General features: G+C 38.4%; 1 non-coding gene across 1 annotated transcript; it reads right to left on the bottom strand.

The window, feature by feature from the left end:
- Window positions 1-19,571: 19,571 nt before the first annotated feature.
- LOC131175125 (small nucleolar RNA R71) lies at window positions 19,572-19,678 on the bottom strand. Its single transcript, XR_009145286.1, has one exon. It is a non-coding gene; the product is annotated as a small nucleolar RNA R71 (small nucleolar RNA).
- Between the last annotated feature and the right edge of the window lie 848 nt (window positions 19,679-20,526).

The following is a 20,526-nucleotide window of genomic DNA, read 5'->3' as shown; positions in this document are numbered from 1 at the left end:
ACTTGACTGCCCTGATTTAATTTCCCTCTTATACTGCCTATCTTTCCTACTTTGTTCACTTACTCTGACCTTCTCAACCTTCAGTGCAGCTTCAGTAAGTTTTGCAAAGTCTGTAATCCCCAAAGCCGTTATCATAATTTTGATATTATCATTTAGCTCCTCTTCAAACCTTCTGCACCTCTCAGCTTCTGTGGGGACTATCTCCTGCCCGTATCTGCTCAGTTTAACAAATTCTTTCTCATATTCTGCTACAGTCAGCTGTCTCTACCTCAAACTAATGAACTCTCTTCTTTTGTCTTTTGGATATACATTTCTAGTATGCTTCTTCCTGAACTCCATAAGGAAGAACTCTCAAGTAATTCTATCTGGCTGCACCTCCTAGGTTACTGTGTTCCACCATTGATAGGCATCGTCTTGGAGCAAGGACACAGCATCCTCCAGGTTCTGCTCTGGGGTGTAGTGAAGTTGCTTCAGTACCCTTATGGTTCTGTCTAACTAATTCTCAGCTGCCACTGGGTCATCTTCTTTCTTACCCATAAAATCCACAACTCCAAACTGCCTAATCTTTTTCAAGTGAGATTTCTGCTGTGGAGGCAGTGGCGGTGGCATAGCTCCTGCCATATGTCTAAAAAATTCAGCCATTTACTAAAGCATGGCTTGTGGAGGCTGTGCAGGAGCCTCTGGCACCGGTGGAGTAGGTCCCCCCTGCCTCCAGCTTCAGTCACAGGCGGAGCATGACTCTCCACCTCTTTATCGATCGCTCTCTATGATGTTGGGTCCATATCCTAATCAAAATAACCAAAAAAAAAAAAAGATCTGCATCAGTGCCACCTCAACACTTACAAATGTAATGCAATGGTATGCACTCTATTTAGACCCAGAAACGCGTAAACCGTGCTCTGATACCACTAAATATGATACCCCTTACCCGTCTACAGTGTAGCCGAGCAAAGCATGTCACACAGAGTGTCAAAGCACCTTACCATGTCTTATTCCATATTCCAAATCAATTTATTATTTCTTAATATATTTATTAAAAGTCACTAAGTGAAAATTTTGCCATTTATATCATTTATTGAAATTTTATTTAATTCAAAGTTTCTACAAATTTTATAGAAAATCCGGCAGAGTGCCGACTATAATTTGGAAAAACAGTTCTTCTGAACTTGAAAAAGAATACTCCCAATATATTTTTCAAGTCTACTACTCCAAATAATCATCAACAAATTTTCAATCGTTTAAATTTTTCAACACAATTCCACAATTTCATTTTCTTTCAGTTCATATCATATTCAGACTCAAATTTAATAAGAAATACTCAAATTTTATTAATTAACAAAAATTTACAAAATATTTACATCAACATATAATTATATAAGTTTACAATATACATGAATTCATAACTTTCAAATCAAAACTAATATTTACTACAAAATGCAAATACAAAATCCAAAAGGAACCTAAAGGTCCTACCAATGATGCACTGCAGATGAGAGGTGACTCTGACTCTATGCAGATCAGGACGCCCTCTCAGTCTGGGGTTTGCTGGGATCTCTCTCTATAACTCCTATACCTATGCATGGCAGACAGCGACGAGCTAAGCATAAAGCTTAGTGGTGCCAATATAAAATAAAAATAAACTGAAATAAAATTAAATAAATGTTTATGCATATTTGCTAATATTTTATACAGACTAAAATTTTTGGTAATTATTAACAATTTTATCAATTTGGTACATTAGTTATTAATAACTTGTTAAGACTTAATTTAATTGCCCAAGTAACTTATACAGTTGGCCGGACTGGATAAACGGGTAAACTGGCACTGGGTACCAAGTACCTCGAGCCATCACACCATCGGTCACAAAGTGTCTTCCAGTGCACAACAAAACAACTAAATAGCCATAGTAATCATCGGGTACAAAGCCAAATATCTCAATAGTGTCAGAATGGCTTAAAGCCATGATATCACAAAATGGTCACAAAAGCCATAAATCACAGAATGAAATAATGCCATATGCAATACTGCTATCAAAACCCTATTGGCATGCCAACCTATCCAAACCAATCATACTAGGCATACTAGGGCATGTTATAAAATTTTATTATGTAATTCTTTGCATTTGATATTCATTGGTTACTATTCATTTTACTATTCAACCAAAATATTGACTTTTTCATAATCAATGGGTATGTTAGTTCTAATGACATCAACATACCACATTTTGAATATTATATGTGTTGGAATTGGTTGCCAAATTCAATTCTAAGCCCAATAGACATAATCTTAAATTTTCAGTTTTGGTTCACCTGAGTTCACTATTCCATTAGGCATCTCTACAGTAAAACATTTGGCTATACTCTCTTCATCAAAGTTGTTCCTTATTGTGTCTTCTTTAATCCCTTTTTGAATCACTCTATTTGGAGTTTTGTAGCTCAAGTTATTACCTTTTAACCATAACTAGCTGAATTGGTCAGTACCTAGAATTTCTGGGAACCATTTGGTTCTGGCAGTTTTGGTACCCTGACTTTGGCAGGCATTTCAGATGGGTTATGATCAAACTTTGGACTTGTGCTTTTCATGAAAGTTATTCTAAATTGTCTAAGCTTTCCATTGACATAAAAATCAGGTCAATTGGACATTTCTAGACTGAGTTATGACCATTTGAACAAACACTGTTCATTTGGTCACTTTTCTAGGGCAGCATGTGTGTTACCCGGATTAGGTCAATTTTTAGGTCAACCTAAGTTAGTTTTTTAGGCTGGCATGGTTTCTTCACAAAAAATATTGCATTATGTGTCTAGTTTCACCTCCAATTGGCCTTGCACTAATTGGAGCTACACAAGTTCAGTTAAGGCTCTCCAACCACACTGGACTCCAGTGGTCCAAATGGATCACAAAGGGCAGCCTACCCAACTCACATTCCAATGCCACAAATTGCCTCATTTTATGATCAAACAATACTAAATGGTCACTAATTGACCTTTAACTAATTGACCTTTAAAATATTCGTCAACCATCACATGACCAAAACCCTAATTTTACTCAAAACCCCAAATTCTCAAATTTCAATTCTTGCATTACACCTACAATTCATGTTCTAATCATAAAATTCATGTTAAGGGCAGCTAGCATATAACTTTAATTTAAAGAAATTCATCAAATTCTAACCATCCCAAGGCTGCCAAAATCATGGGGATACATACATATAAATTTCATTCTATTTTCTTACAATTTCAACTTATATCATGTCCTTAAACATAACTTGAGTGAGAGAGAGAAAAAATTGGACACTAATCTCTATTGAGATCCAACTTAAGCTTGACAATCTTCTTAATTTCTTCTTCTAATTGCTGCCTAGAGGTTGTTCAAGATGCAAGATCAATTTTTAGTGAAGCAAGCTAGTGGTTTTAGGGTGAAATTAGGTGGGATTTGGAGCTTGATGAAGCTTTCATGGAGGATGGGTTAGGGAAGGGAGTTCGGCTGGTTGGGGAAGACAAAGTGCAAATTTTGTTTTTAATTTTTACCTCATTTTATCTCTTTTTATTTGATTTATAATAGCTTGTTGTGTTGTGATTAGTGGAGGGCTTTTTAATGACATCATTATGATGTCACACTTATGTAATAAATTCATTTATTTCATTTTTGTTTTATTCTTCTTTCTATTTATTTTTAATTAATTTTTTATCAATATTTGTTCATATTTTATGTCATATAATTCACTTACTTAAATGGATAAGTTGGTCAAAAATCGTCTCTGAAGGTGAAATGACCAAAATGCTCTCTGTTTCGCTTAACAGACTAAAATTGTCTGTACCGATTAAATAAATTTTCTTAGCATTTTCTTAGCCTTCTAAGGCCATCAAAGGCTCAACAACTCTTTACTAAAGTTCCAAAAATTATTTCATAGGGTTTCCCCATGGGTATAGGGTCAACAACTGTCTTTACAGTCGCTTCCCATTAGGTCACCCATTGCTGGAGTACCGACTCATTTAACTTTGTTGTATTTCATTTCTAAAATTTTTCTTTAATTTTTCTTATCATTATTTGTATTATTTATGACTCCTCACTCTAGTCTAAATATAGTTCTAGATATTCTGACTTTCCGAACAGATATTAGTGACCAGAATAGTATAATGTACGGACTAGCTAAGCATCATGTTTCTTCTGGGTGAGAGGTAGACCACTTACAAAATCCATGGTGACCCGGTCTTATTTCCATTCAGGTATGCTGATGGGCTGTAACAATCCTGATGGAACTTGATGTTCTACCTTGACTTGCTGACATGTTAGGCATCTAGTCACATAGTCAGCTATGTCCTTCTTCATACCAGGCCACTAGTAGTAAGGCTTCAGGTCATGGTACATTTTGGTACTTCTTGGATGCACAACATAAACACTGGTTTGTGCCTATTTCAAAATACGAGTATTCAATTCTCTATCATCTGGTACACACACTCTTCCTTTGTAATACAGACACCCATTTGCTTTCACCTCATAATCAGTTTCTTTGCCCTCTGGGATTTTGCCCCTTATAGCTATTAGCTTCTCATCTACCTTCTACCCATCTTGAATCTGCTGTAGCAGTTTTAGCCTTACTTACAACTCAGCCAAGATAGCTCCACTTTGAGCCAATGACAGACGGGCATTCAAAGATCATAGTGCTGTAATGGATTTTCTACTCAAGGCATTGCAACTATATTTGCCTTCCCAGGATGGTAGTCAATTACACAGTCATAGTCCTTCAGGAACTCAATCCATCTCCACTGTCTAAGGTTGAGCTTTTTTTAGGTTGACAAATATTTCAGACTTTTGTGGTTTATATAAATGTAGCACTTTTCCCCATATAAGTAATGCCTCCATATCTTTAGTGCAAATATAATCGCTGCTAGTTCCAGATCATGAGTAGGATAGTTCTGTTCATGTGGCCTTAACTGCCTAGAAGCATAGGCGATGACTTTCCCCTCTTGCATCAATACACACCCTAGCCCATTATGTGAGGCATCACTATAGACCACAAAATCCTCCCAGATACTGGCTGTGTCAACACTGGTGCTTCTGTCAACATAGCCTTCAATCTTTCAAAACTGGTTTGACACTTGTCATTCCAGTCAAATCTAACATTGTTATGCAGCAACTTGGTCAGTGGAGCAGCTATCAGAGAAAACCCCTTCACAAACCTTCTGTAGTAACTAGCTAGTCCCAAGATGCTTCTGACCTCAGTTGTATTTCTGGGAGGCTTCCATTCCATCGCTGCTTCAATTTTCTTGGGATCCACTCTAATCCCATTAGCTGATACTATATGTTCAAGAAAAGAGATCTCACTCAACCAGAAGTCACACTTGGACAACTTAGCATACAGTTTCTTCTCTTTCAGCGTTTGCAGAACAATCCTCAAATGCTCATAATGTTCTTCTCTGTTCTTAGAATACACTAGTATATCATCAATGAAGACCATTACAAACTGATCTAAGTATGGATGGAAGATACGGTTCATAAGGTCCATGAATGCTGCTGGTGCATTTGTCAAACCAAACGGCATCACCAAGAATTCATAATGCCCATACCGGGTCTTGAATGCAGTCTTTGGCACATCTGCATCCTTTACCATTAGTTGATGATACCCTGATCTAAGATCAATATTGGAAAATACTCCTGCTCCCTTCAATTGATCAAACAAATCATCGATTCTAGGCAATGGGTATTTGTTCTTTACAGTTACTTTATTTAGCTGTCGGTAGTCAATACATAATCTCAAAGTCCCGTCCTTCTTTTTCACAAGCAATACCGGAGCTCCCCAAGGTGACACACTGGGGCGTATGAACCCCTTATCTAGTAACTCCTATAACTAGATTTTCAACTCCTTCAATTCAGTAGGTGCCATCCTATAAGGAGTAATAGAGATTGGTGCTGTGCCCGGTAGTACCTCAATGGCAAATTCAACTTCCCTTTCTGGTGGCAAACCCGACAATTCTTCAGGGAACACATCAGGGAAGTCACTCACAGTGGGAATGTCATGGAGACTAGATCTAGCCTTTCTGGTATCAACCACATGCGCCAGATATGCTTCACAACCCTTCCTGATCAGTCTCCTTACAATAGTGGCTTAAATGACATTAGACAGAAAATCTGTCCTTTCCCCCACAACTGTTATCTCTTCATTCTCAGAAGTTTTCAGTGTAATCCTCTTCAATTTACAATCTACTATTGCCTGGTGACGTGATAACCAGTCCATTCCCAAAATCACGTCAAACTCGTGGAAAGGCAATTCAATTAAGTCTGCCGAGAACTCATTCCCCTGAATCCTCAATGGGCAACCTTTGTACACTTTATTCACTACCACACTGTGGCCTAGTGGGTTAGTGACCAGAATATCTTGGTCACTTTTCTCTATTTGTATTCCCCTTTCTACTGGTAGCTTAATGCATATATATGAGTGAGAACATACCCAGGATGACATCTGGAGCATCCTGCTCCTTCTGAGCTTTCATGACATATGCTCTTGCTGGTGCCCTAGTCTCTGGCCTCTCAGCTGACTCTAATGCTAGCCTCTGTGATGTATCAGCTGCCTCAGATTTACCGGGCCTTTGACCCCCTTTAAGCTGTAAGGGCAGGCCTGTCTGCTTGTGCTAGAGTAGCTGTAATAGTCCTCCATGGACAGTCTCTAATTTGATGATCTGTACACCCACACCGAAAGCAACCCCCAGTAACTCACCAAAATTCCCCCTTGTGCCACCTTTAGCAGTGTGGACAAGCCGCAGAAACTACTAAGGCTGGTCCCCTGAACACCATCTCTAGAGAGCTACCCACTGAGGGTATGGACTGGCCTTTCCTCGGTGTGAACTGAGATCTGGGCCTTTGGGACTGGCCCTGACCTTGTGACTGACTAGAACTCTGAGTAGGAGAACCTCTGAACTTCTTACTGGGAGCAGAGGGTGAACTGGTCTGATCCGGACCTCTCTTCTGCCATCTATCCCTTCTGCTCTGCTCATTAATTCTAACTTTTTCAACCTTCAATGCAGCTTCAACTAACTTTGCAAAGTCGATAATCCCCAAAGTAGTTATCATAATCTTGATGTTATCATTTAGCCCTTCTTCAAATCTCCTACACCTCTCTGCCTCATTGGGGACTATTTCTCTTCCATAGCGGCTCAATTGAACAAACTCCCTTTCATACTTTGCCACCGACAGCTGCCTCTGCCTTAAACTGATGAATTCTCTTCTTCTTTCTTCTAAATACACACTGCCAACATACTTCTTTCTGAATTCTGTAAGGAAGAAGTCCCATGTTATATGATCTGGCTGCACCTCACTAGATACTATGTCCCACCATTGATAGGCATCATCTTGGAATAAGGACACAACACCTTCTAGGTTCTACTCTGGGGTGCAGTGGAGTTGTTTCAGTACTCTTCCAGTTCTATCCAACCAATTTTCAGCTGCTATAGGGTCATCTTCTTTCTTTCCTAGAAAGTCCACAGCCCCAAATTTTCTAAGCTTCTCTAAATGAGACTTCTACTGTGGAGGTGCTTTCAGTGGCATAACTCCGGCCATTTATCTGAAAAATTCAGCCATATGTTGAACATGGCCTGTGGAGGCTGTGCAGGTGCCTCCTGTGCTGGTGGAGCAAGTTTCCCCCTACCTCCAGCTTCAGTCATAGGTGGAGCATGACTCTCCACCTCTTCTTCAACTGCTCTTTGCGAGGTTGGGTCCATATCCTAATAAAAAAAAACCAAAACAATAGATCTGCATTAGTGTCACCTCAACACTTACAAATGCAATGCAATGGTATGCACTCTATCTAGACCTATAAATGCCTAAATCGTGCTTTGATACCACTAAATGTGACAACCCTAACCCGTCCACAGTGTAGCCGAGCAAGGCATGTCACACAAAGTGCCGGAGCACCTTAACCTATCTTTTTCCAAATTTATAGTTCTTAATTTATCGATAAAAAAGAGTTTATGTGAGGTTCATACTATTTATACCAATTCTTAAAAATTTGATTCATTTTGAATTTCCGAAAATTTTACAGAAAATCCGGCAGAGTGCTGTCTAAAAATTGAGAAAAATAGTTCTTCGGAACTTGTTAAAAACACTCCCAATATATCATTTATATCATCAACTCCATTAATCATCAACACAAGTTTACCACTTCTCGATAATCTCAGTCTTAATTTCATTCAATCTATTCAAAACATACATACTTAAATTCAAACTCAAATTTATGAAGAAAATACTAGATTTCATTAATTTACAAATTTACCAAAATACAAATGTTCATAATTTACATAGCAAAATGAGGGTCTAATTACAAACATACAAAATACAAAAATACAAAACAAAACTCTAATGTCCTAACAAGTGCACTGTAGATGAGAGGTGACACCGGACACACACTATAGATCTGATCACTCACCTAGTCTGAGGTCTACTCGGCTCTTTATCAATCTCACCAATACCTACACGTTGCAAAAGTGATGCGCTAAGCAATACAACTTAGTGGTGCCAATAATAAATAAAAATAAACTAAATAAATAAATATGCAGATATTATGTTGCTACTTTATGCAAACTAAAATTTTTGGTAATTATTAATATTTTTGTGTATTTAGTACTGTTATGTTCATTATTTGATAATAATTTATTTAGACTTATTTTAGTTGCCCAAGTAACCTATACTAGTGACTCGATTGAATAAATGGGTAAACTGGCACTGGGTACCTAGTACCCCTGGGCATCACACCATCGGTCGCAGAGTGTCTCCAAGTGTGCAACAGAACCACTAATAAGCCATATCAAACATTGGGCACAAGGCCAAGTGTATCAAGCATAGCAAAATGGCCATAGGCCATAATATCATAAAAGGGCATAAAATGCCATAAATAATGGAATTGCATAAAGCCATATGCAGTACTGCTATCGAAACCCTATTGGCATGCCAACCTATCCAAACCAATTATTCTAGGCATACTAGGGCATTTTATAAAGTTAATTATTTAATTTCTTGCATTCGAGGTTTGGTAGTTACTATTTACTTTACTATTCATACATAAATGTTGACTTTTTCATACATAATAGATTTTTAAATTCTAATTCCACCAAGATACCACATTTTGAACTTTATACTTATTGGTATTAGTTGCCTAACTCAATTCATAGCCCATTGATTGATATTTCAAATTTTCAGATTTCATGGTCTATATTTACTGTTCTATTGGACCAATCTACAGTGAGAATTTAGCTAAACTTTCTTCATGAAAGTTGTTCCTTTATGTTTTTTTTTTTAATTCCCTTTTTGAATCACTCCATTTGGAGTTTTTTTAGCTCAAGTTATGGCATTTTTACCATAACTGGCCGAATAGGTCAATACCCAGAATTTCTAGGTACAAATTGGTTCTAGCAGTTTTGGTGTCTTAAATTTGGCTAGCACATTTAATTGGTTAAGGTCAGAATTTGTATTTATGCTCTCCATGAAAATTGTCCTAAAATTTCTAAGCTTTCTATGGCCACAAAAATCAGGTCATTTGGACCTTTCTACTCCAAGTTATGACCATTTGAACAAACACTGTTCATTTGGTCAATTTCTAGGTCCAGCTTGTTGGTTACCCGGATTGAGGCAGAATTTAAGTCATCCTAAGTTGGTTTTCTGGGCAGGGTTTCTCCATAAAATATGTGCCATTATGTGTCTAGTTTCACATCTAATTGGCTTTGTACCAATTGAAGCTACATAAGTTAAGTTATTGTAGCCTAACCTCATTGGACTCAAGTCCAGAAATTCTAGCACAATAGGGGCAGCATACCAAATCAATTCTTAGTGCCACAATTCATTTCAAATTATGGTCAATTCACCATAAATGGTCACTAAATGACCATTAAAACTCCAATTAAACATCCCAACACCAAATCCCCAATTTAGTCACAAAACCCTAACTTCAAATCCCTAATTCATGCATAACACATGAAATACAATCTCTATTCCATACACACTTCTCAAATACCATTACTAACAACTTTAATGTAACGATCGGGAACCAGCCACTAGAGGAATTGTCCGCTTTGGCTATAAGCCTCACGGTTTTGTCCCATAGGTGGAATGGAGAACTTCCCAGGAGGTCACCCATCCTAGGATTTCTCTCAAACGAGCACATTTAACCCTGGAGTTCTTCCAACTCTCCAGGCCATTCCACCAAAAGGCGCCTCTTTTATTGTCACACCCCGGCTTAGTGGGCCCCAGCTCAAGCCCCTCTATGGGTGGCCATCTTGCCAGCGTACCCCTCTAGAGGCCGACGATGCAACTCAAATTGGTACTGTCCGCTTTGGTGGAGTTCAATCCCTTCGCCATGCAGAGCTAGGATTCGAACCCATATCTCCTCACGGATTTGCTTCGCCTCTTACCAATTGAGCTTGCCTGATGACGTGACAACCAGTCCATTCCCAAAATCACGTTAAAGTCGTGGAAAGGCAACTCAATCAGGTCTGCCAAGAATTCATACCCCTGAATCCTTAACGGGCAACCCTTGTATACTTTGTTCACTACCACACTGTGACCCAATGGATTAGGGAGTTGAAAACTCAGTTGCAAGAGTTGCTAGATAAGGGGTTCATACGCCCCAGTGTGTCACCATGGGGAGCTCCAGTGCTGTTTATAAAGAAGAAGGATGGGACTTTGAGGCTTTGTATTGATTACCGGCAGTTGAATAAAGTGACAGTGAAGAATAAATATCCGTTGCCTAGAATTGATGATCTTTTTGATCAGTTGAAGGGAGCAGGAGTATTTTCTAAGATTGATCTCAGATCAGGGTATCATCAGTTGAGGGTGAAGGATGCAGATGTGCCAAAGACTGCATTCAGGACCCGATATGGGCATTATGAGTTCTTAGTGATGCCCTTTGGCCTAACAAATGCACCAGCGGCATTCATGGACCTTATGAACCGTATCTTCCACCCACACTTAGATCGGTTCGTAGTGGTCTTTATTGATGATATTTTGGTGTATTCCAAGACCAGGGAAGAACATGATGAGCATTTGAGGATTGTTCTGCAAACCCTGAGAGAAAAGAAGCTGTATGCTAAGTTGTCCAAGTGTGACTTCTGGTTGGATGAGATTGCATTCCTTGGACACATAGTGTCAACTGATGGTATTAGGGTGGATCCCAAGAAAATAGAAGCAGTGATAGAATGGAAGCCTTCCAGGAATACAACTGAGGTCAGAAGCTTCTTGGGGCTAGCTGGGTATTACAGGAGATTTGTGAAGGGATTTTCCCTAATAGCTGCTCCAATGACCAAGTTGTTACACAAGAATGTCAAATTTGACTAGAATGACAAGTGTCAGACCAGTTTTGAGAAGTTGAAGGCTATGTTGACAGAGGCACCAGTGTTAACACAGCCAGTGTCAGGAAAAGACTTTGTGGTCTACAGTGATGCCTCACATAATGGGTTAAGGTGTGTATTGATGCAAGAGGGGAAGGTGGTCGCTTATGCTTTTAGGCAGCTAAGGCCACATGAACAGAATTACCCTACCCATGATATAGAACTTGCAGCAATTATCTTCGCACTGAAGATATGGAGGCATTACTTGTATAGTGAAAAGTGCTACATTTACACAGACCACAAGAGCCTGAAATATTTGCCAACCCAGAAGGAGCTCAACCTTAGACAGAGGCGATGGATTGAGTTCCTGAAGGACTATGACTGTGTAATTGACTACCATCCTAGGAAGGCAAATGTAATTGCTGATGCTTTGAGCAGAAAATCCATAACAGCCTTGAGATCATTGAATGCCCGTCTATCTTTGATTCGAGATGGAGCTATTTTGGCTGAGTTACAAGTGAGGCCAAACCTGCTTCAGCAGATACTAGATGGGCAGAAGGTAGATGAGAAGCTAATGGCTATTATGAGCAAAATCTCAAAGGGAGAAGCAACTGACTATGGGGTGAAAGCAGATGGGTGTCTGTACTACAAAGGAAGACTGTGTGTACTAGATGATGGGGAATTGAAAGCTAGTATTCTAAAAGAGGCACACACCAGTGTATATGCTATGCACCCAGGAAGTACAAAGATGTATCATGATCTGAAACTCCAGTATTGGTGGCCTGGTATGAAGAGGGATATAGGTGACTATGTGACTAAATGCTTGACATGTCAGCAAGTCAAGGCAGAACATCAAGTTCCATCAGGTTTGTTACAGCCTATACGCATACCTGAATGGAAATGGGATCGGGTCACCATGGATTTTGTAAGTGGTCTACCTCTCACCCAGAAGAAACATGATGCAGCATGGGTAATAGTGGATAGATTGACCAAGTCAGCACACTTTCTCGCGATTAGGACCGACTACTCCTTTGGAGAAGTTAGCAAAATTGTATATCAGTGAGATAGTTAGACTGCATGGAATTCCACTTTCCATCATATCTGATCGAGACCCAAGGTTTACATCAAGATTTTGGAAGAAGTTGCATGAATCCTTGGGTACACAACTCCACTTCAGCACAGCTTTCCATCCTCAGACGGATGGGCAATCAGAAAGAGTAATCCAGGTAAACAATTGAAACCAATGAAGTTGATACAAATATTGAATTGAAATGATAGTAATGACATGAAAAATTTGTCAGGTCCTTGAGGATATGCTGAGGAGTTGTGTCATTGAGTTTGAGGGAAGTTGGGATAGATATCTCCCACTGGCAGAATTTGCATACAACAATAGCTATCAAGCTAGCATTCAAATGGCCCCATATGAAGCACTGTATGGGAGAAAATGTAGAACTCCAGCAGTCTTGGACTGAATTGGGCGAAGACAAATCGGTGGGGCGCACTGTGAAACAGATCGAGGAGAAAGTGAAACAAATCAAAGCAAATCTAAAGGTTGCCTCGCATGCATGTAAATCTTATGTCGACCTGAAGAGAAAAGAAATAGAATATGTGGTTGGCGACAAAGTGTTCCTCAAGGTGTCACCATGGAAGAAAGTGTTGAGGTTTGGAAGAAAAGGTAAGTTGAGCCCTAGGTTCATTGGCCCATATGAAGTCATTGAACGTGTGGGTCCAGTGGCCTATAGGCTAGCTTTACACCAGAGCTGGACAAGATCCACAATGTGTTCCATGTGTCCATGCTCAGAAGATACCGCTCAGACCCTTCACATGTCATCTCCAGGGAAGAAATTGAAATACAATCGGATTTGACATATGAAGAAGAACCTCTACGGATCCTGGCTCGGGAAGTAAAAGAGTTGAGAAACAAGCAGATTCCACTAGTGAAAGTGCTTTGGAGGCACCACAACACCGAGGAGGCAACTTGGGAAAGTGAAGAGACGATGAGGCAACAGTTCCCTCAACTGTTTGCATCAGGTAAATTTCGAGGACGAAATTTAAATTAGAGGGGAAGAGTTGTAACACCCTCCCGGTAACCACTCCGTACATTCTCATCGCTCGGTGACTGGTCGGTCCTGACTAGAATGTCCGAAAAAATATTTAAACTAAAGTCAGGAACCATAATTAACTCAAATATTAATAAGAAAAATTTAGTAAAAATTTTAGAAATAAAATACAACCAAGTTAAACGAGCCGGTGCCCTAGCAAGGGGTAAACCGGAGGGAAGTTGCGGTTCTCGCAACGAGGAGCCCTAGACCCGGGGGAAAAATTATAAAATAATTTTTGGGACTCCAGAGAAGGGTTATTGGGGTTCCCATGGCATTAGAATGCCAAGAAAATATTTAGAAAATTTTTCAATCGGTACAGACAATTTTGACCCGTTAAGCCAAACGGAGGGCATTTTGGTCATTTTGCCTTCAGAGGTGATTTTTGGTCGACTTGTCCAGTTGAGTAAATAATTAATATGACATAAAATATGAATAAACATTACTAGAAATTAAATTGAAGATGAGTAGTAGAGGAAAGAAAAGAAAATGAGGAAAAAGCTTATTAATGACATCATTGTGATGTCATTTAAAATTTCCAACCAATCACAATTAAGCCATTATTTGATTAACCAATAAAAAGACTAAATAAACACCAAAATAACCAAAAGTTCCAGCAGCCACCACTCCCACAAAAACACACCCGTAGCTCTCCATTTTCCATAACCATTCCACCATGAAAGCTCCACCAAAGCTCCCTTTCTCTCTTTGTTTCACTACTAAACCTTAAACACTCTTCACTAAAACTTGTCCCCACACCTTAAACAAGCTTTTGGCAGCCCACAAGAGGAAAGAAAGTGAAGTTTGGGGCTTTGGAAAATCTACCCTAATCAAGGTTAGTGCATTAGACACTTAAAACTTCTTATTTTCATGAATTGTAACTTGTATTGAGTGAGAATTGCAACTAAAATGAACAAGAATTATGAGTATACATACTATGAATTTTTGGCAGCCCTTGTGAAGGAATTATTTTGATTGTTTTGATGGACTTAAAGTGGGCTATAGATCAAGTTTAAACCATGTGTGCATGTGATTATTGAAAGGAGCTAGTATTTAAGGTGTTGTGAAAACCTATAATGGAACTAGGGTTTTGAAGAGTGAAAAATTGACTTGGCTTAGGACATTGTTAGAGCACATTTTAATGGTCAATTAGTGACCATTTTAGGTATGTTGACCATAAAATGGACTGAAAAATAGGATTGCAAAGTGAAGTTGCAGTCGCCCTAGACAAGAAAGAGGGACTGAAAATTCAGTCTACTTGCACTGCCATAACTTGGGCTGTGTTGGTCCAATTGGTGTTTGGTCAATTGGATATGAAACTAGGCTTATAATGGCACATTTTTTCTGAAGAAACCATGCCCAAAAGACCAAAGCAAGAGGACCAAAACTTGGCCCCAATCCGGATACCCTGCAACTGATTCTGCAGAATGACCAAATGAACAGGAACCATAACTCACTGTAGATTTGGTCAATTGACCTGAAATTTTTACAGCAACAAGTTAAGACATAGACAAACAACTTTCATGAAGGAACCTACCCCAAATTATAGCCAGAACCTAACCCAAATGGCAGTGGCAATCACTGTTCATGTTACTGCAGATATGGTAATTTCTGCAGAATGCACATCCGGCCAGCTATGGTTTTTGGACCATATCTGGAGTTACAAAACTCCAAATGGAGTAATTTAAAAAAGGAAATTCAACTAGACAAAATAAGGAACAACTTTCATGTTTTACATTTCTTCAAATTCCCACAGCAACAGTGTCCAATGGAACAGTGAAGTTGACTCACAAAAACTGAAAATTCTGCTTATGTTGGTTTAAACTTTGAAATGGTATAAATGCTTAATGCCAACAAGTTTGGAATGCCAAATGTGGTATGTTGGGAGTGCCAAAGTCAATGTACATATTTTTATTCTAAAAGTCAACATTTTTGTTGACCAATAAGATGAATAGTGACACTAAAAATTTGAAATTCACAAATTGAAGAATTTGAAAGTTTCAAATGCCCTAGTATACCTAACATGATTGGTTTGGATAGTTTGGCATGCCAATAGGGTTCGATTAGCGATCGCACATGGCAATATGCCATTCGCGTGATTTTATGGCTTTTAGCCATTCGACTTTGTATTGAGCTTCGCCTTGTGCTCGATATATTTACTGACTTGTTACCGCTCACACACCGGGAGATGCATATGTGACCGATGGTGTGACGGCCCGAGGTACTTGATACCCAGTGCGGTTTACCGTTATCCATCCGATGCCTAGTGTAGGTTGCTTGGGCAACCAAATGAATGAAAGTGAACAAAGTTACTGAATTAATGTATATATAACCATACTAAACAAATGAATCATACACATTCACTATATATTCGTTTTCTTGCTATTTTCTTTTATTATATTATTGCACCACTAAGCATTATTGCTTAGCGCGTTGCTTTGCCACGCGTAGGGTACCGGAGATCCCGATCGTGAGCCCGATGAGACCGCAGATCGGGTGAGTTCATCCCAGATCAAAGACGGTGTCCGTGTCACCTCACTACCTGCAGTGCATTGGTAGGGCACTAGGTGTCATTTTGTCATTTTGTAATTAAATTTTTATTTTCTCATATGTATTTGGGATTATGTAATGTATTTTGAGGTTCATGTAAATAATAAAGATTTATGGTTATGTATGGAAGTAATTTGAGCTTTTAATTGTTATTTATATATATGAGAACCCTGAGAAATGGATGTTTGAGAAATGAAAAGGCTATTGAGAACTGAAATTGAGAAATATTGTTGAGTTTTTGATATTGAGACTCTGTTGATGAATTGAAGTTGGGTTTTTTTGAAAATTATTTGGAAGTGTTTTCACAGGTTCCGAAGAACGGTTTTCTCCATTTTTAGCCGGTACTCCGCCGGATTTTCTTTAAAATTTTCGAAACCTCAAATAAATAATAGTTTCGATAAATGGCTTATAAATAAATTATATTTCACAAGTTATATTCAAAAGGAAGAATAAAAATGAATTAAGATAAAATAGAGTACTCGGCACACTGAGTGGCATAACTTGCTCGGCTACACTGTAGTCGGGTAAGGGGTGTCACATTTAATTCCATTAACATCGTCAAAATCTTCACTCCCTTAAAGCTGCCGAAATTCATGGTGTTCAAGTATGTGTATTTAATTTTAATTTCTTGCAAATTTCTAACTCAATTTATACTCCTAAACAAAAATATAAAGAGATAGAAGGAAAAATGGACACTAACCTCTTGTAGCTCAATCTTAAGAAGCCCAGATCTTCACTTTCTTCAAATTTCTTTGCAACCAAACACTTTAGCTAGAGTCTGGGGCAATTTTTAATTATTGGAATTCGGGAGAAATATGGTGAGGAGAGTGAGAGAATTAAGGTAGATGAAGAAAAATGAGAGAGTGCTTCAATGGATGTAGTTCGGCCAGCTGAAACAAATGAGGAAGAAAACTGATTTTTTTAGTCAATTTTATCTCTCTTTAATGGTTTAATAGGTGTTTTTCTAAATGTGATTAGTGGGAGATTTTAAATGACATCATTATGATGTCATAATTATCATTAAATTTCATTTTTTTTTTTACGTTGTTTTCATATTTTCATCTCTTATTTTTAATTAAACTTCTAACAATATTTATTAATATTTTATGTCATATACCTCACTTAATTAAATGGACAAGTTGGTCAAAAATCATCTCTGAAGGTGAAATGACCAAAATGCCCTTCGTTTTGCTTAATGAGCTAAAATCATCTGTACCGATTGATAAGATTGTCTTGGCATTTTTTTGGCATTCTATTGCTATCTAAGGCTCAATAACTCTTCACTGGAGTTTCAAAAATTATTTCACAAGGATTCCCCTGGGTTTAGGGTTGCTAACTGTCTTCAAAGTAGCTTCGCATTGAGGTCACCCATCGCCGTAGCTTAGGCTCATTTAACTTTGTTGTATTTTATTTCTTCAATTTTTTTCTTAATTTTTCTTATCATTATTTGAGTTATTTATGACCCCTCACTCTAGTTTAAATATAGTTCCAGATATTCTGGCTGTCCGGACAGATATCTGTCGCCAGAATAGTAGAATGTACGGACTATCTAAAGTTAGGACGTTACAGACTCAAACCCGTGTAACTTCTTGCCTGGTGAAACTTGAAGAAGTGCAGAAAACCTAAAGTGCACGGGTCGTGTAAAATGGGCGCCAAGCCTCAGAGACCCGTGCAACTTTCTATCGCCAAAGCTTGAAGAAGCAAGCAGTACATTCACAAGTACACAGGCAGTGTAAGTAAGCTCGTGTAAACCTCCAAGGCCCGTGTAACTTACTGCCCTTATCCGAGAGGAAGCCAACATACTCCAGTAACTTATATGCCCCAGGCCCTGTAGTGACACATGGGCCATGTACTACATTTTAGTAATATTTCTTTAATACGACTCCAACTCCTATTTTGGCATACTAATTAGACTTCTAATGCCTTTGGGACTCTAAAGCTTAACCCTAGGATGCCCAATATAAATAAGAGCTAGTAAAAAATGAAAAAAAAGGGCTTTTGAGAGAGCTTTTTAGAGGAGACACACACACATAAAAGGGGAGAGTTTTGAAAGAAGCCTTCCTAAGGAACCCTAGCCGTCTTGAAGAAGGATTACATCAATGCCAAGGATAGACTTCTCAGCCAAAGTTCCACAAGATCATAGCTACAGAATCTTCCCTCAGTTCTTTTGTTCTTATTCTTCAGATTGATTTTCATGTGCCTTTATTTTTACTTCATTATGTTTGTCAAACTCACCATGAGTGAGTAACCCCTTAAATTATGGAATTAAGAAAGTAGCATTCTTAACTTTTGTTGTGGGTATATATTGAGTTTATTTATGGAATTGAGTCTTGTTCTTTGATTCAATCTGTAGTGCTCTTATTACATGCAATATGTTAGTACCCACTTAGTCATAATCTAAGTTACTAATTGATGAACTGAGAGGTGAAGGTTAATATTAGAATATCAATATTTTGAACCTAAGAAGTCTGACCTAGAGATAGGCTGATAACCTTTTTGGAATTCTAAGAATTAATCATAGATCTCAAAGGGTTTTGATTAGGACTAATCACCAATAAAAGTAGGGTTTAGCTCCAATTGAAATACACCTTAGATATCTTGAGAGAAGATATAGGATACCATAGGATTAATTTCCATCAAAGAAACAAACACTCACTTCACTGATAAAGCAAGATTAAAACTATAACAAGGTTAAGGTGTGAAATCTGAAATTCTAGAATTGTTCACATAATTAGAATTCTCCTTAAGCCTTAAGCTTTCAAATTTACTCCTTTTGATTTTTAATAGTCACTCTGTCTTAGTTAGAACTTTCTCTCACAACTTTTGGTAGTTTAAACAGTTAAGATTGCTATGTAATTTTGTACTTATGTCTTTAACTCCTTGTAGGAACGATACTCTATTCATCACTTTATTACTTATTAGTGATCCGTGCACTTGCAGTGGTTGTAAAACCAAGCAAATAAGTTTTTGGCGTCATTGCCAGGGAGTTTAGTAATATTAGAAGATAGGCAATTTAGATGCTTTAAACATTTATTTTGTTTATTATTTTAGTTTGACTTTTTCTTCTTTTAGGTGCAAAAGATTAGTACATGAACAGAACAACCAAACTAGAAGAATAATTGCTAGAATTAGATCTTGAGACAATACTCTGCGAACCATCAGGAGAGGAAGAAGAAACCAAGAGCCAAAACCTAAGCTTGAAGTTGTAAAAGGTCCAGTTATGGTGGATAACAACAATAATAGGCAAAGATCCCTAAGGGACTACGGAGCCCCTAATATTCAAGGATACCAGTCTAGCATTACTAGGCCTACAATCGAGGCTAATAATTTTGAACTTAACCCAGCATGGCTCCAGATGATCAAACAAACTCAGTTTGAAAGCTCACCTATGGAGGATCCACACTATCACCTACAGTGCTTCCTCGCTTTATGCGATACCTTCAAGATGAATGGAATCTATGATTAAGCCATTCAACTCTAAGCATTTCCATTCTTATTAAGAGATAAAGCAAGAAAGTGGCTCCTCTCCTAACCAGCTGGTACTTTCACTAATTGGGAATGTCTCTCACAAGCATTTCTAGCAAGGTACTTCTCACCCAAAAAAACAGCAAAACTGAGGTTAGAACTGAACACGTTCAGACAAAAGGAAGGAGAATCACTCTATGACGCATGGGAGAGATACAAAGACCTTCAAAAGGAATGTCCCCACCATAGCATAGAAGATTGGCTCCTTGTCCAAAATTTCTACAATGGTTTGCTATCATCCATAAGGAGTTCAGTTGATTCAGCTGCAAGAGGAGACCTTATGGAGAAAACAGTAGCCGAAGCTTTGGAATTACTGGAAAGGGTCGCATGCCATAATTTTGAGTGGTCAAATGAAAGGGGAGATGCAAGAAGAGCAATAGGGGTACCAGAGCTGGATGCCCTCAGTATGATTAACGCCTAGTTTGATCAATTCACTAAAAGACTTGATGAAATGCAAGCCAATGTAATAAGAGCAAGTAATCAATTCTACGATAACTATGGAAGAGGTCATATAACTTTAAAATGTAATCTTTATAATGAGCCTTTCACAAAGCAACTAAACTATGTGAACAATGGAGGAAACTTCAACCAGAGGTAGGTTAATAACCCATATTCCAGTACATACAACCTTGGATGGAGGAACCACCCAAACTTCTCATGGTCTAACTCGCAGAATCCTCAGAACCAACCCATAAACAAACAGTAAGGATATAGGCCAGCACCACTAAGTTTTCAGAATAGAGGACAAAACTTGATCAGCAATAACTACTACTCCCTCAACCTCAACAGGCAGAATCAAAGTTGACTATGGAGTCCATGATGGAGAGTTTTTCAGCAGCACAGCAACAGCAAAATGAAATAATCAAGTATTGGCTTCTAGAGTGGATCAACTAGCCACCCACAATAAAATGCTTGAAAATTAGATCACTTAACAGGCTAGTTCTTCAAGGAAATAAAGTGGCAAACTACCGAGTCAACCTGAGATGAATCCCAAGGAATATTGCAAAGCTGTCACATTGAGGAGTGGGAGAACATTAAAA

The sequence above is a fragment of the Hevea brasiliensis genome, chromosome 16 (genome assembly GCF_030052815.1).
Source record: "Hevea brasiliensis isolate MT/VB/25A 57/8 chromosome 16, ASM3005281v1, whole genome shotgun sequence".
Taxonomy (NCBI): Eukaryota; Viridiplantae; Streptophyta; class Magnoliopsida; order Malpighiales; family Euphorbiaceae; genus Hevea; species Hevea brasiliensis.
Note: the sequence above shows the minus strand (reverse complement) of the source record. Positions and strands in the feature narration are given on the sequence as shown.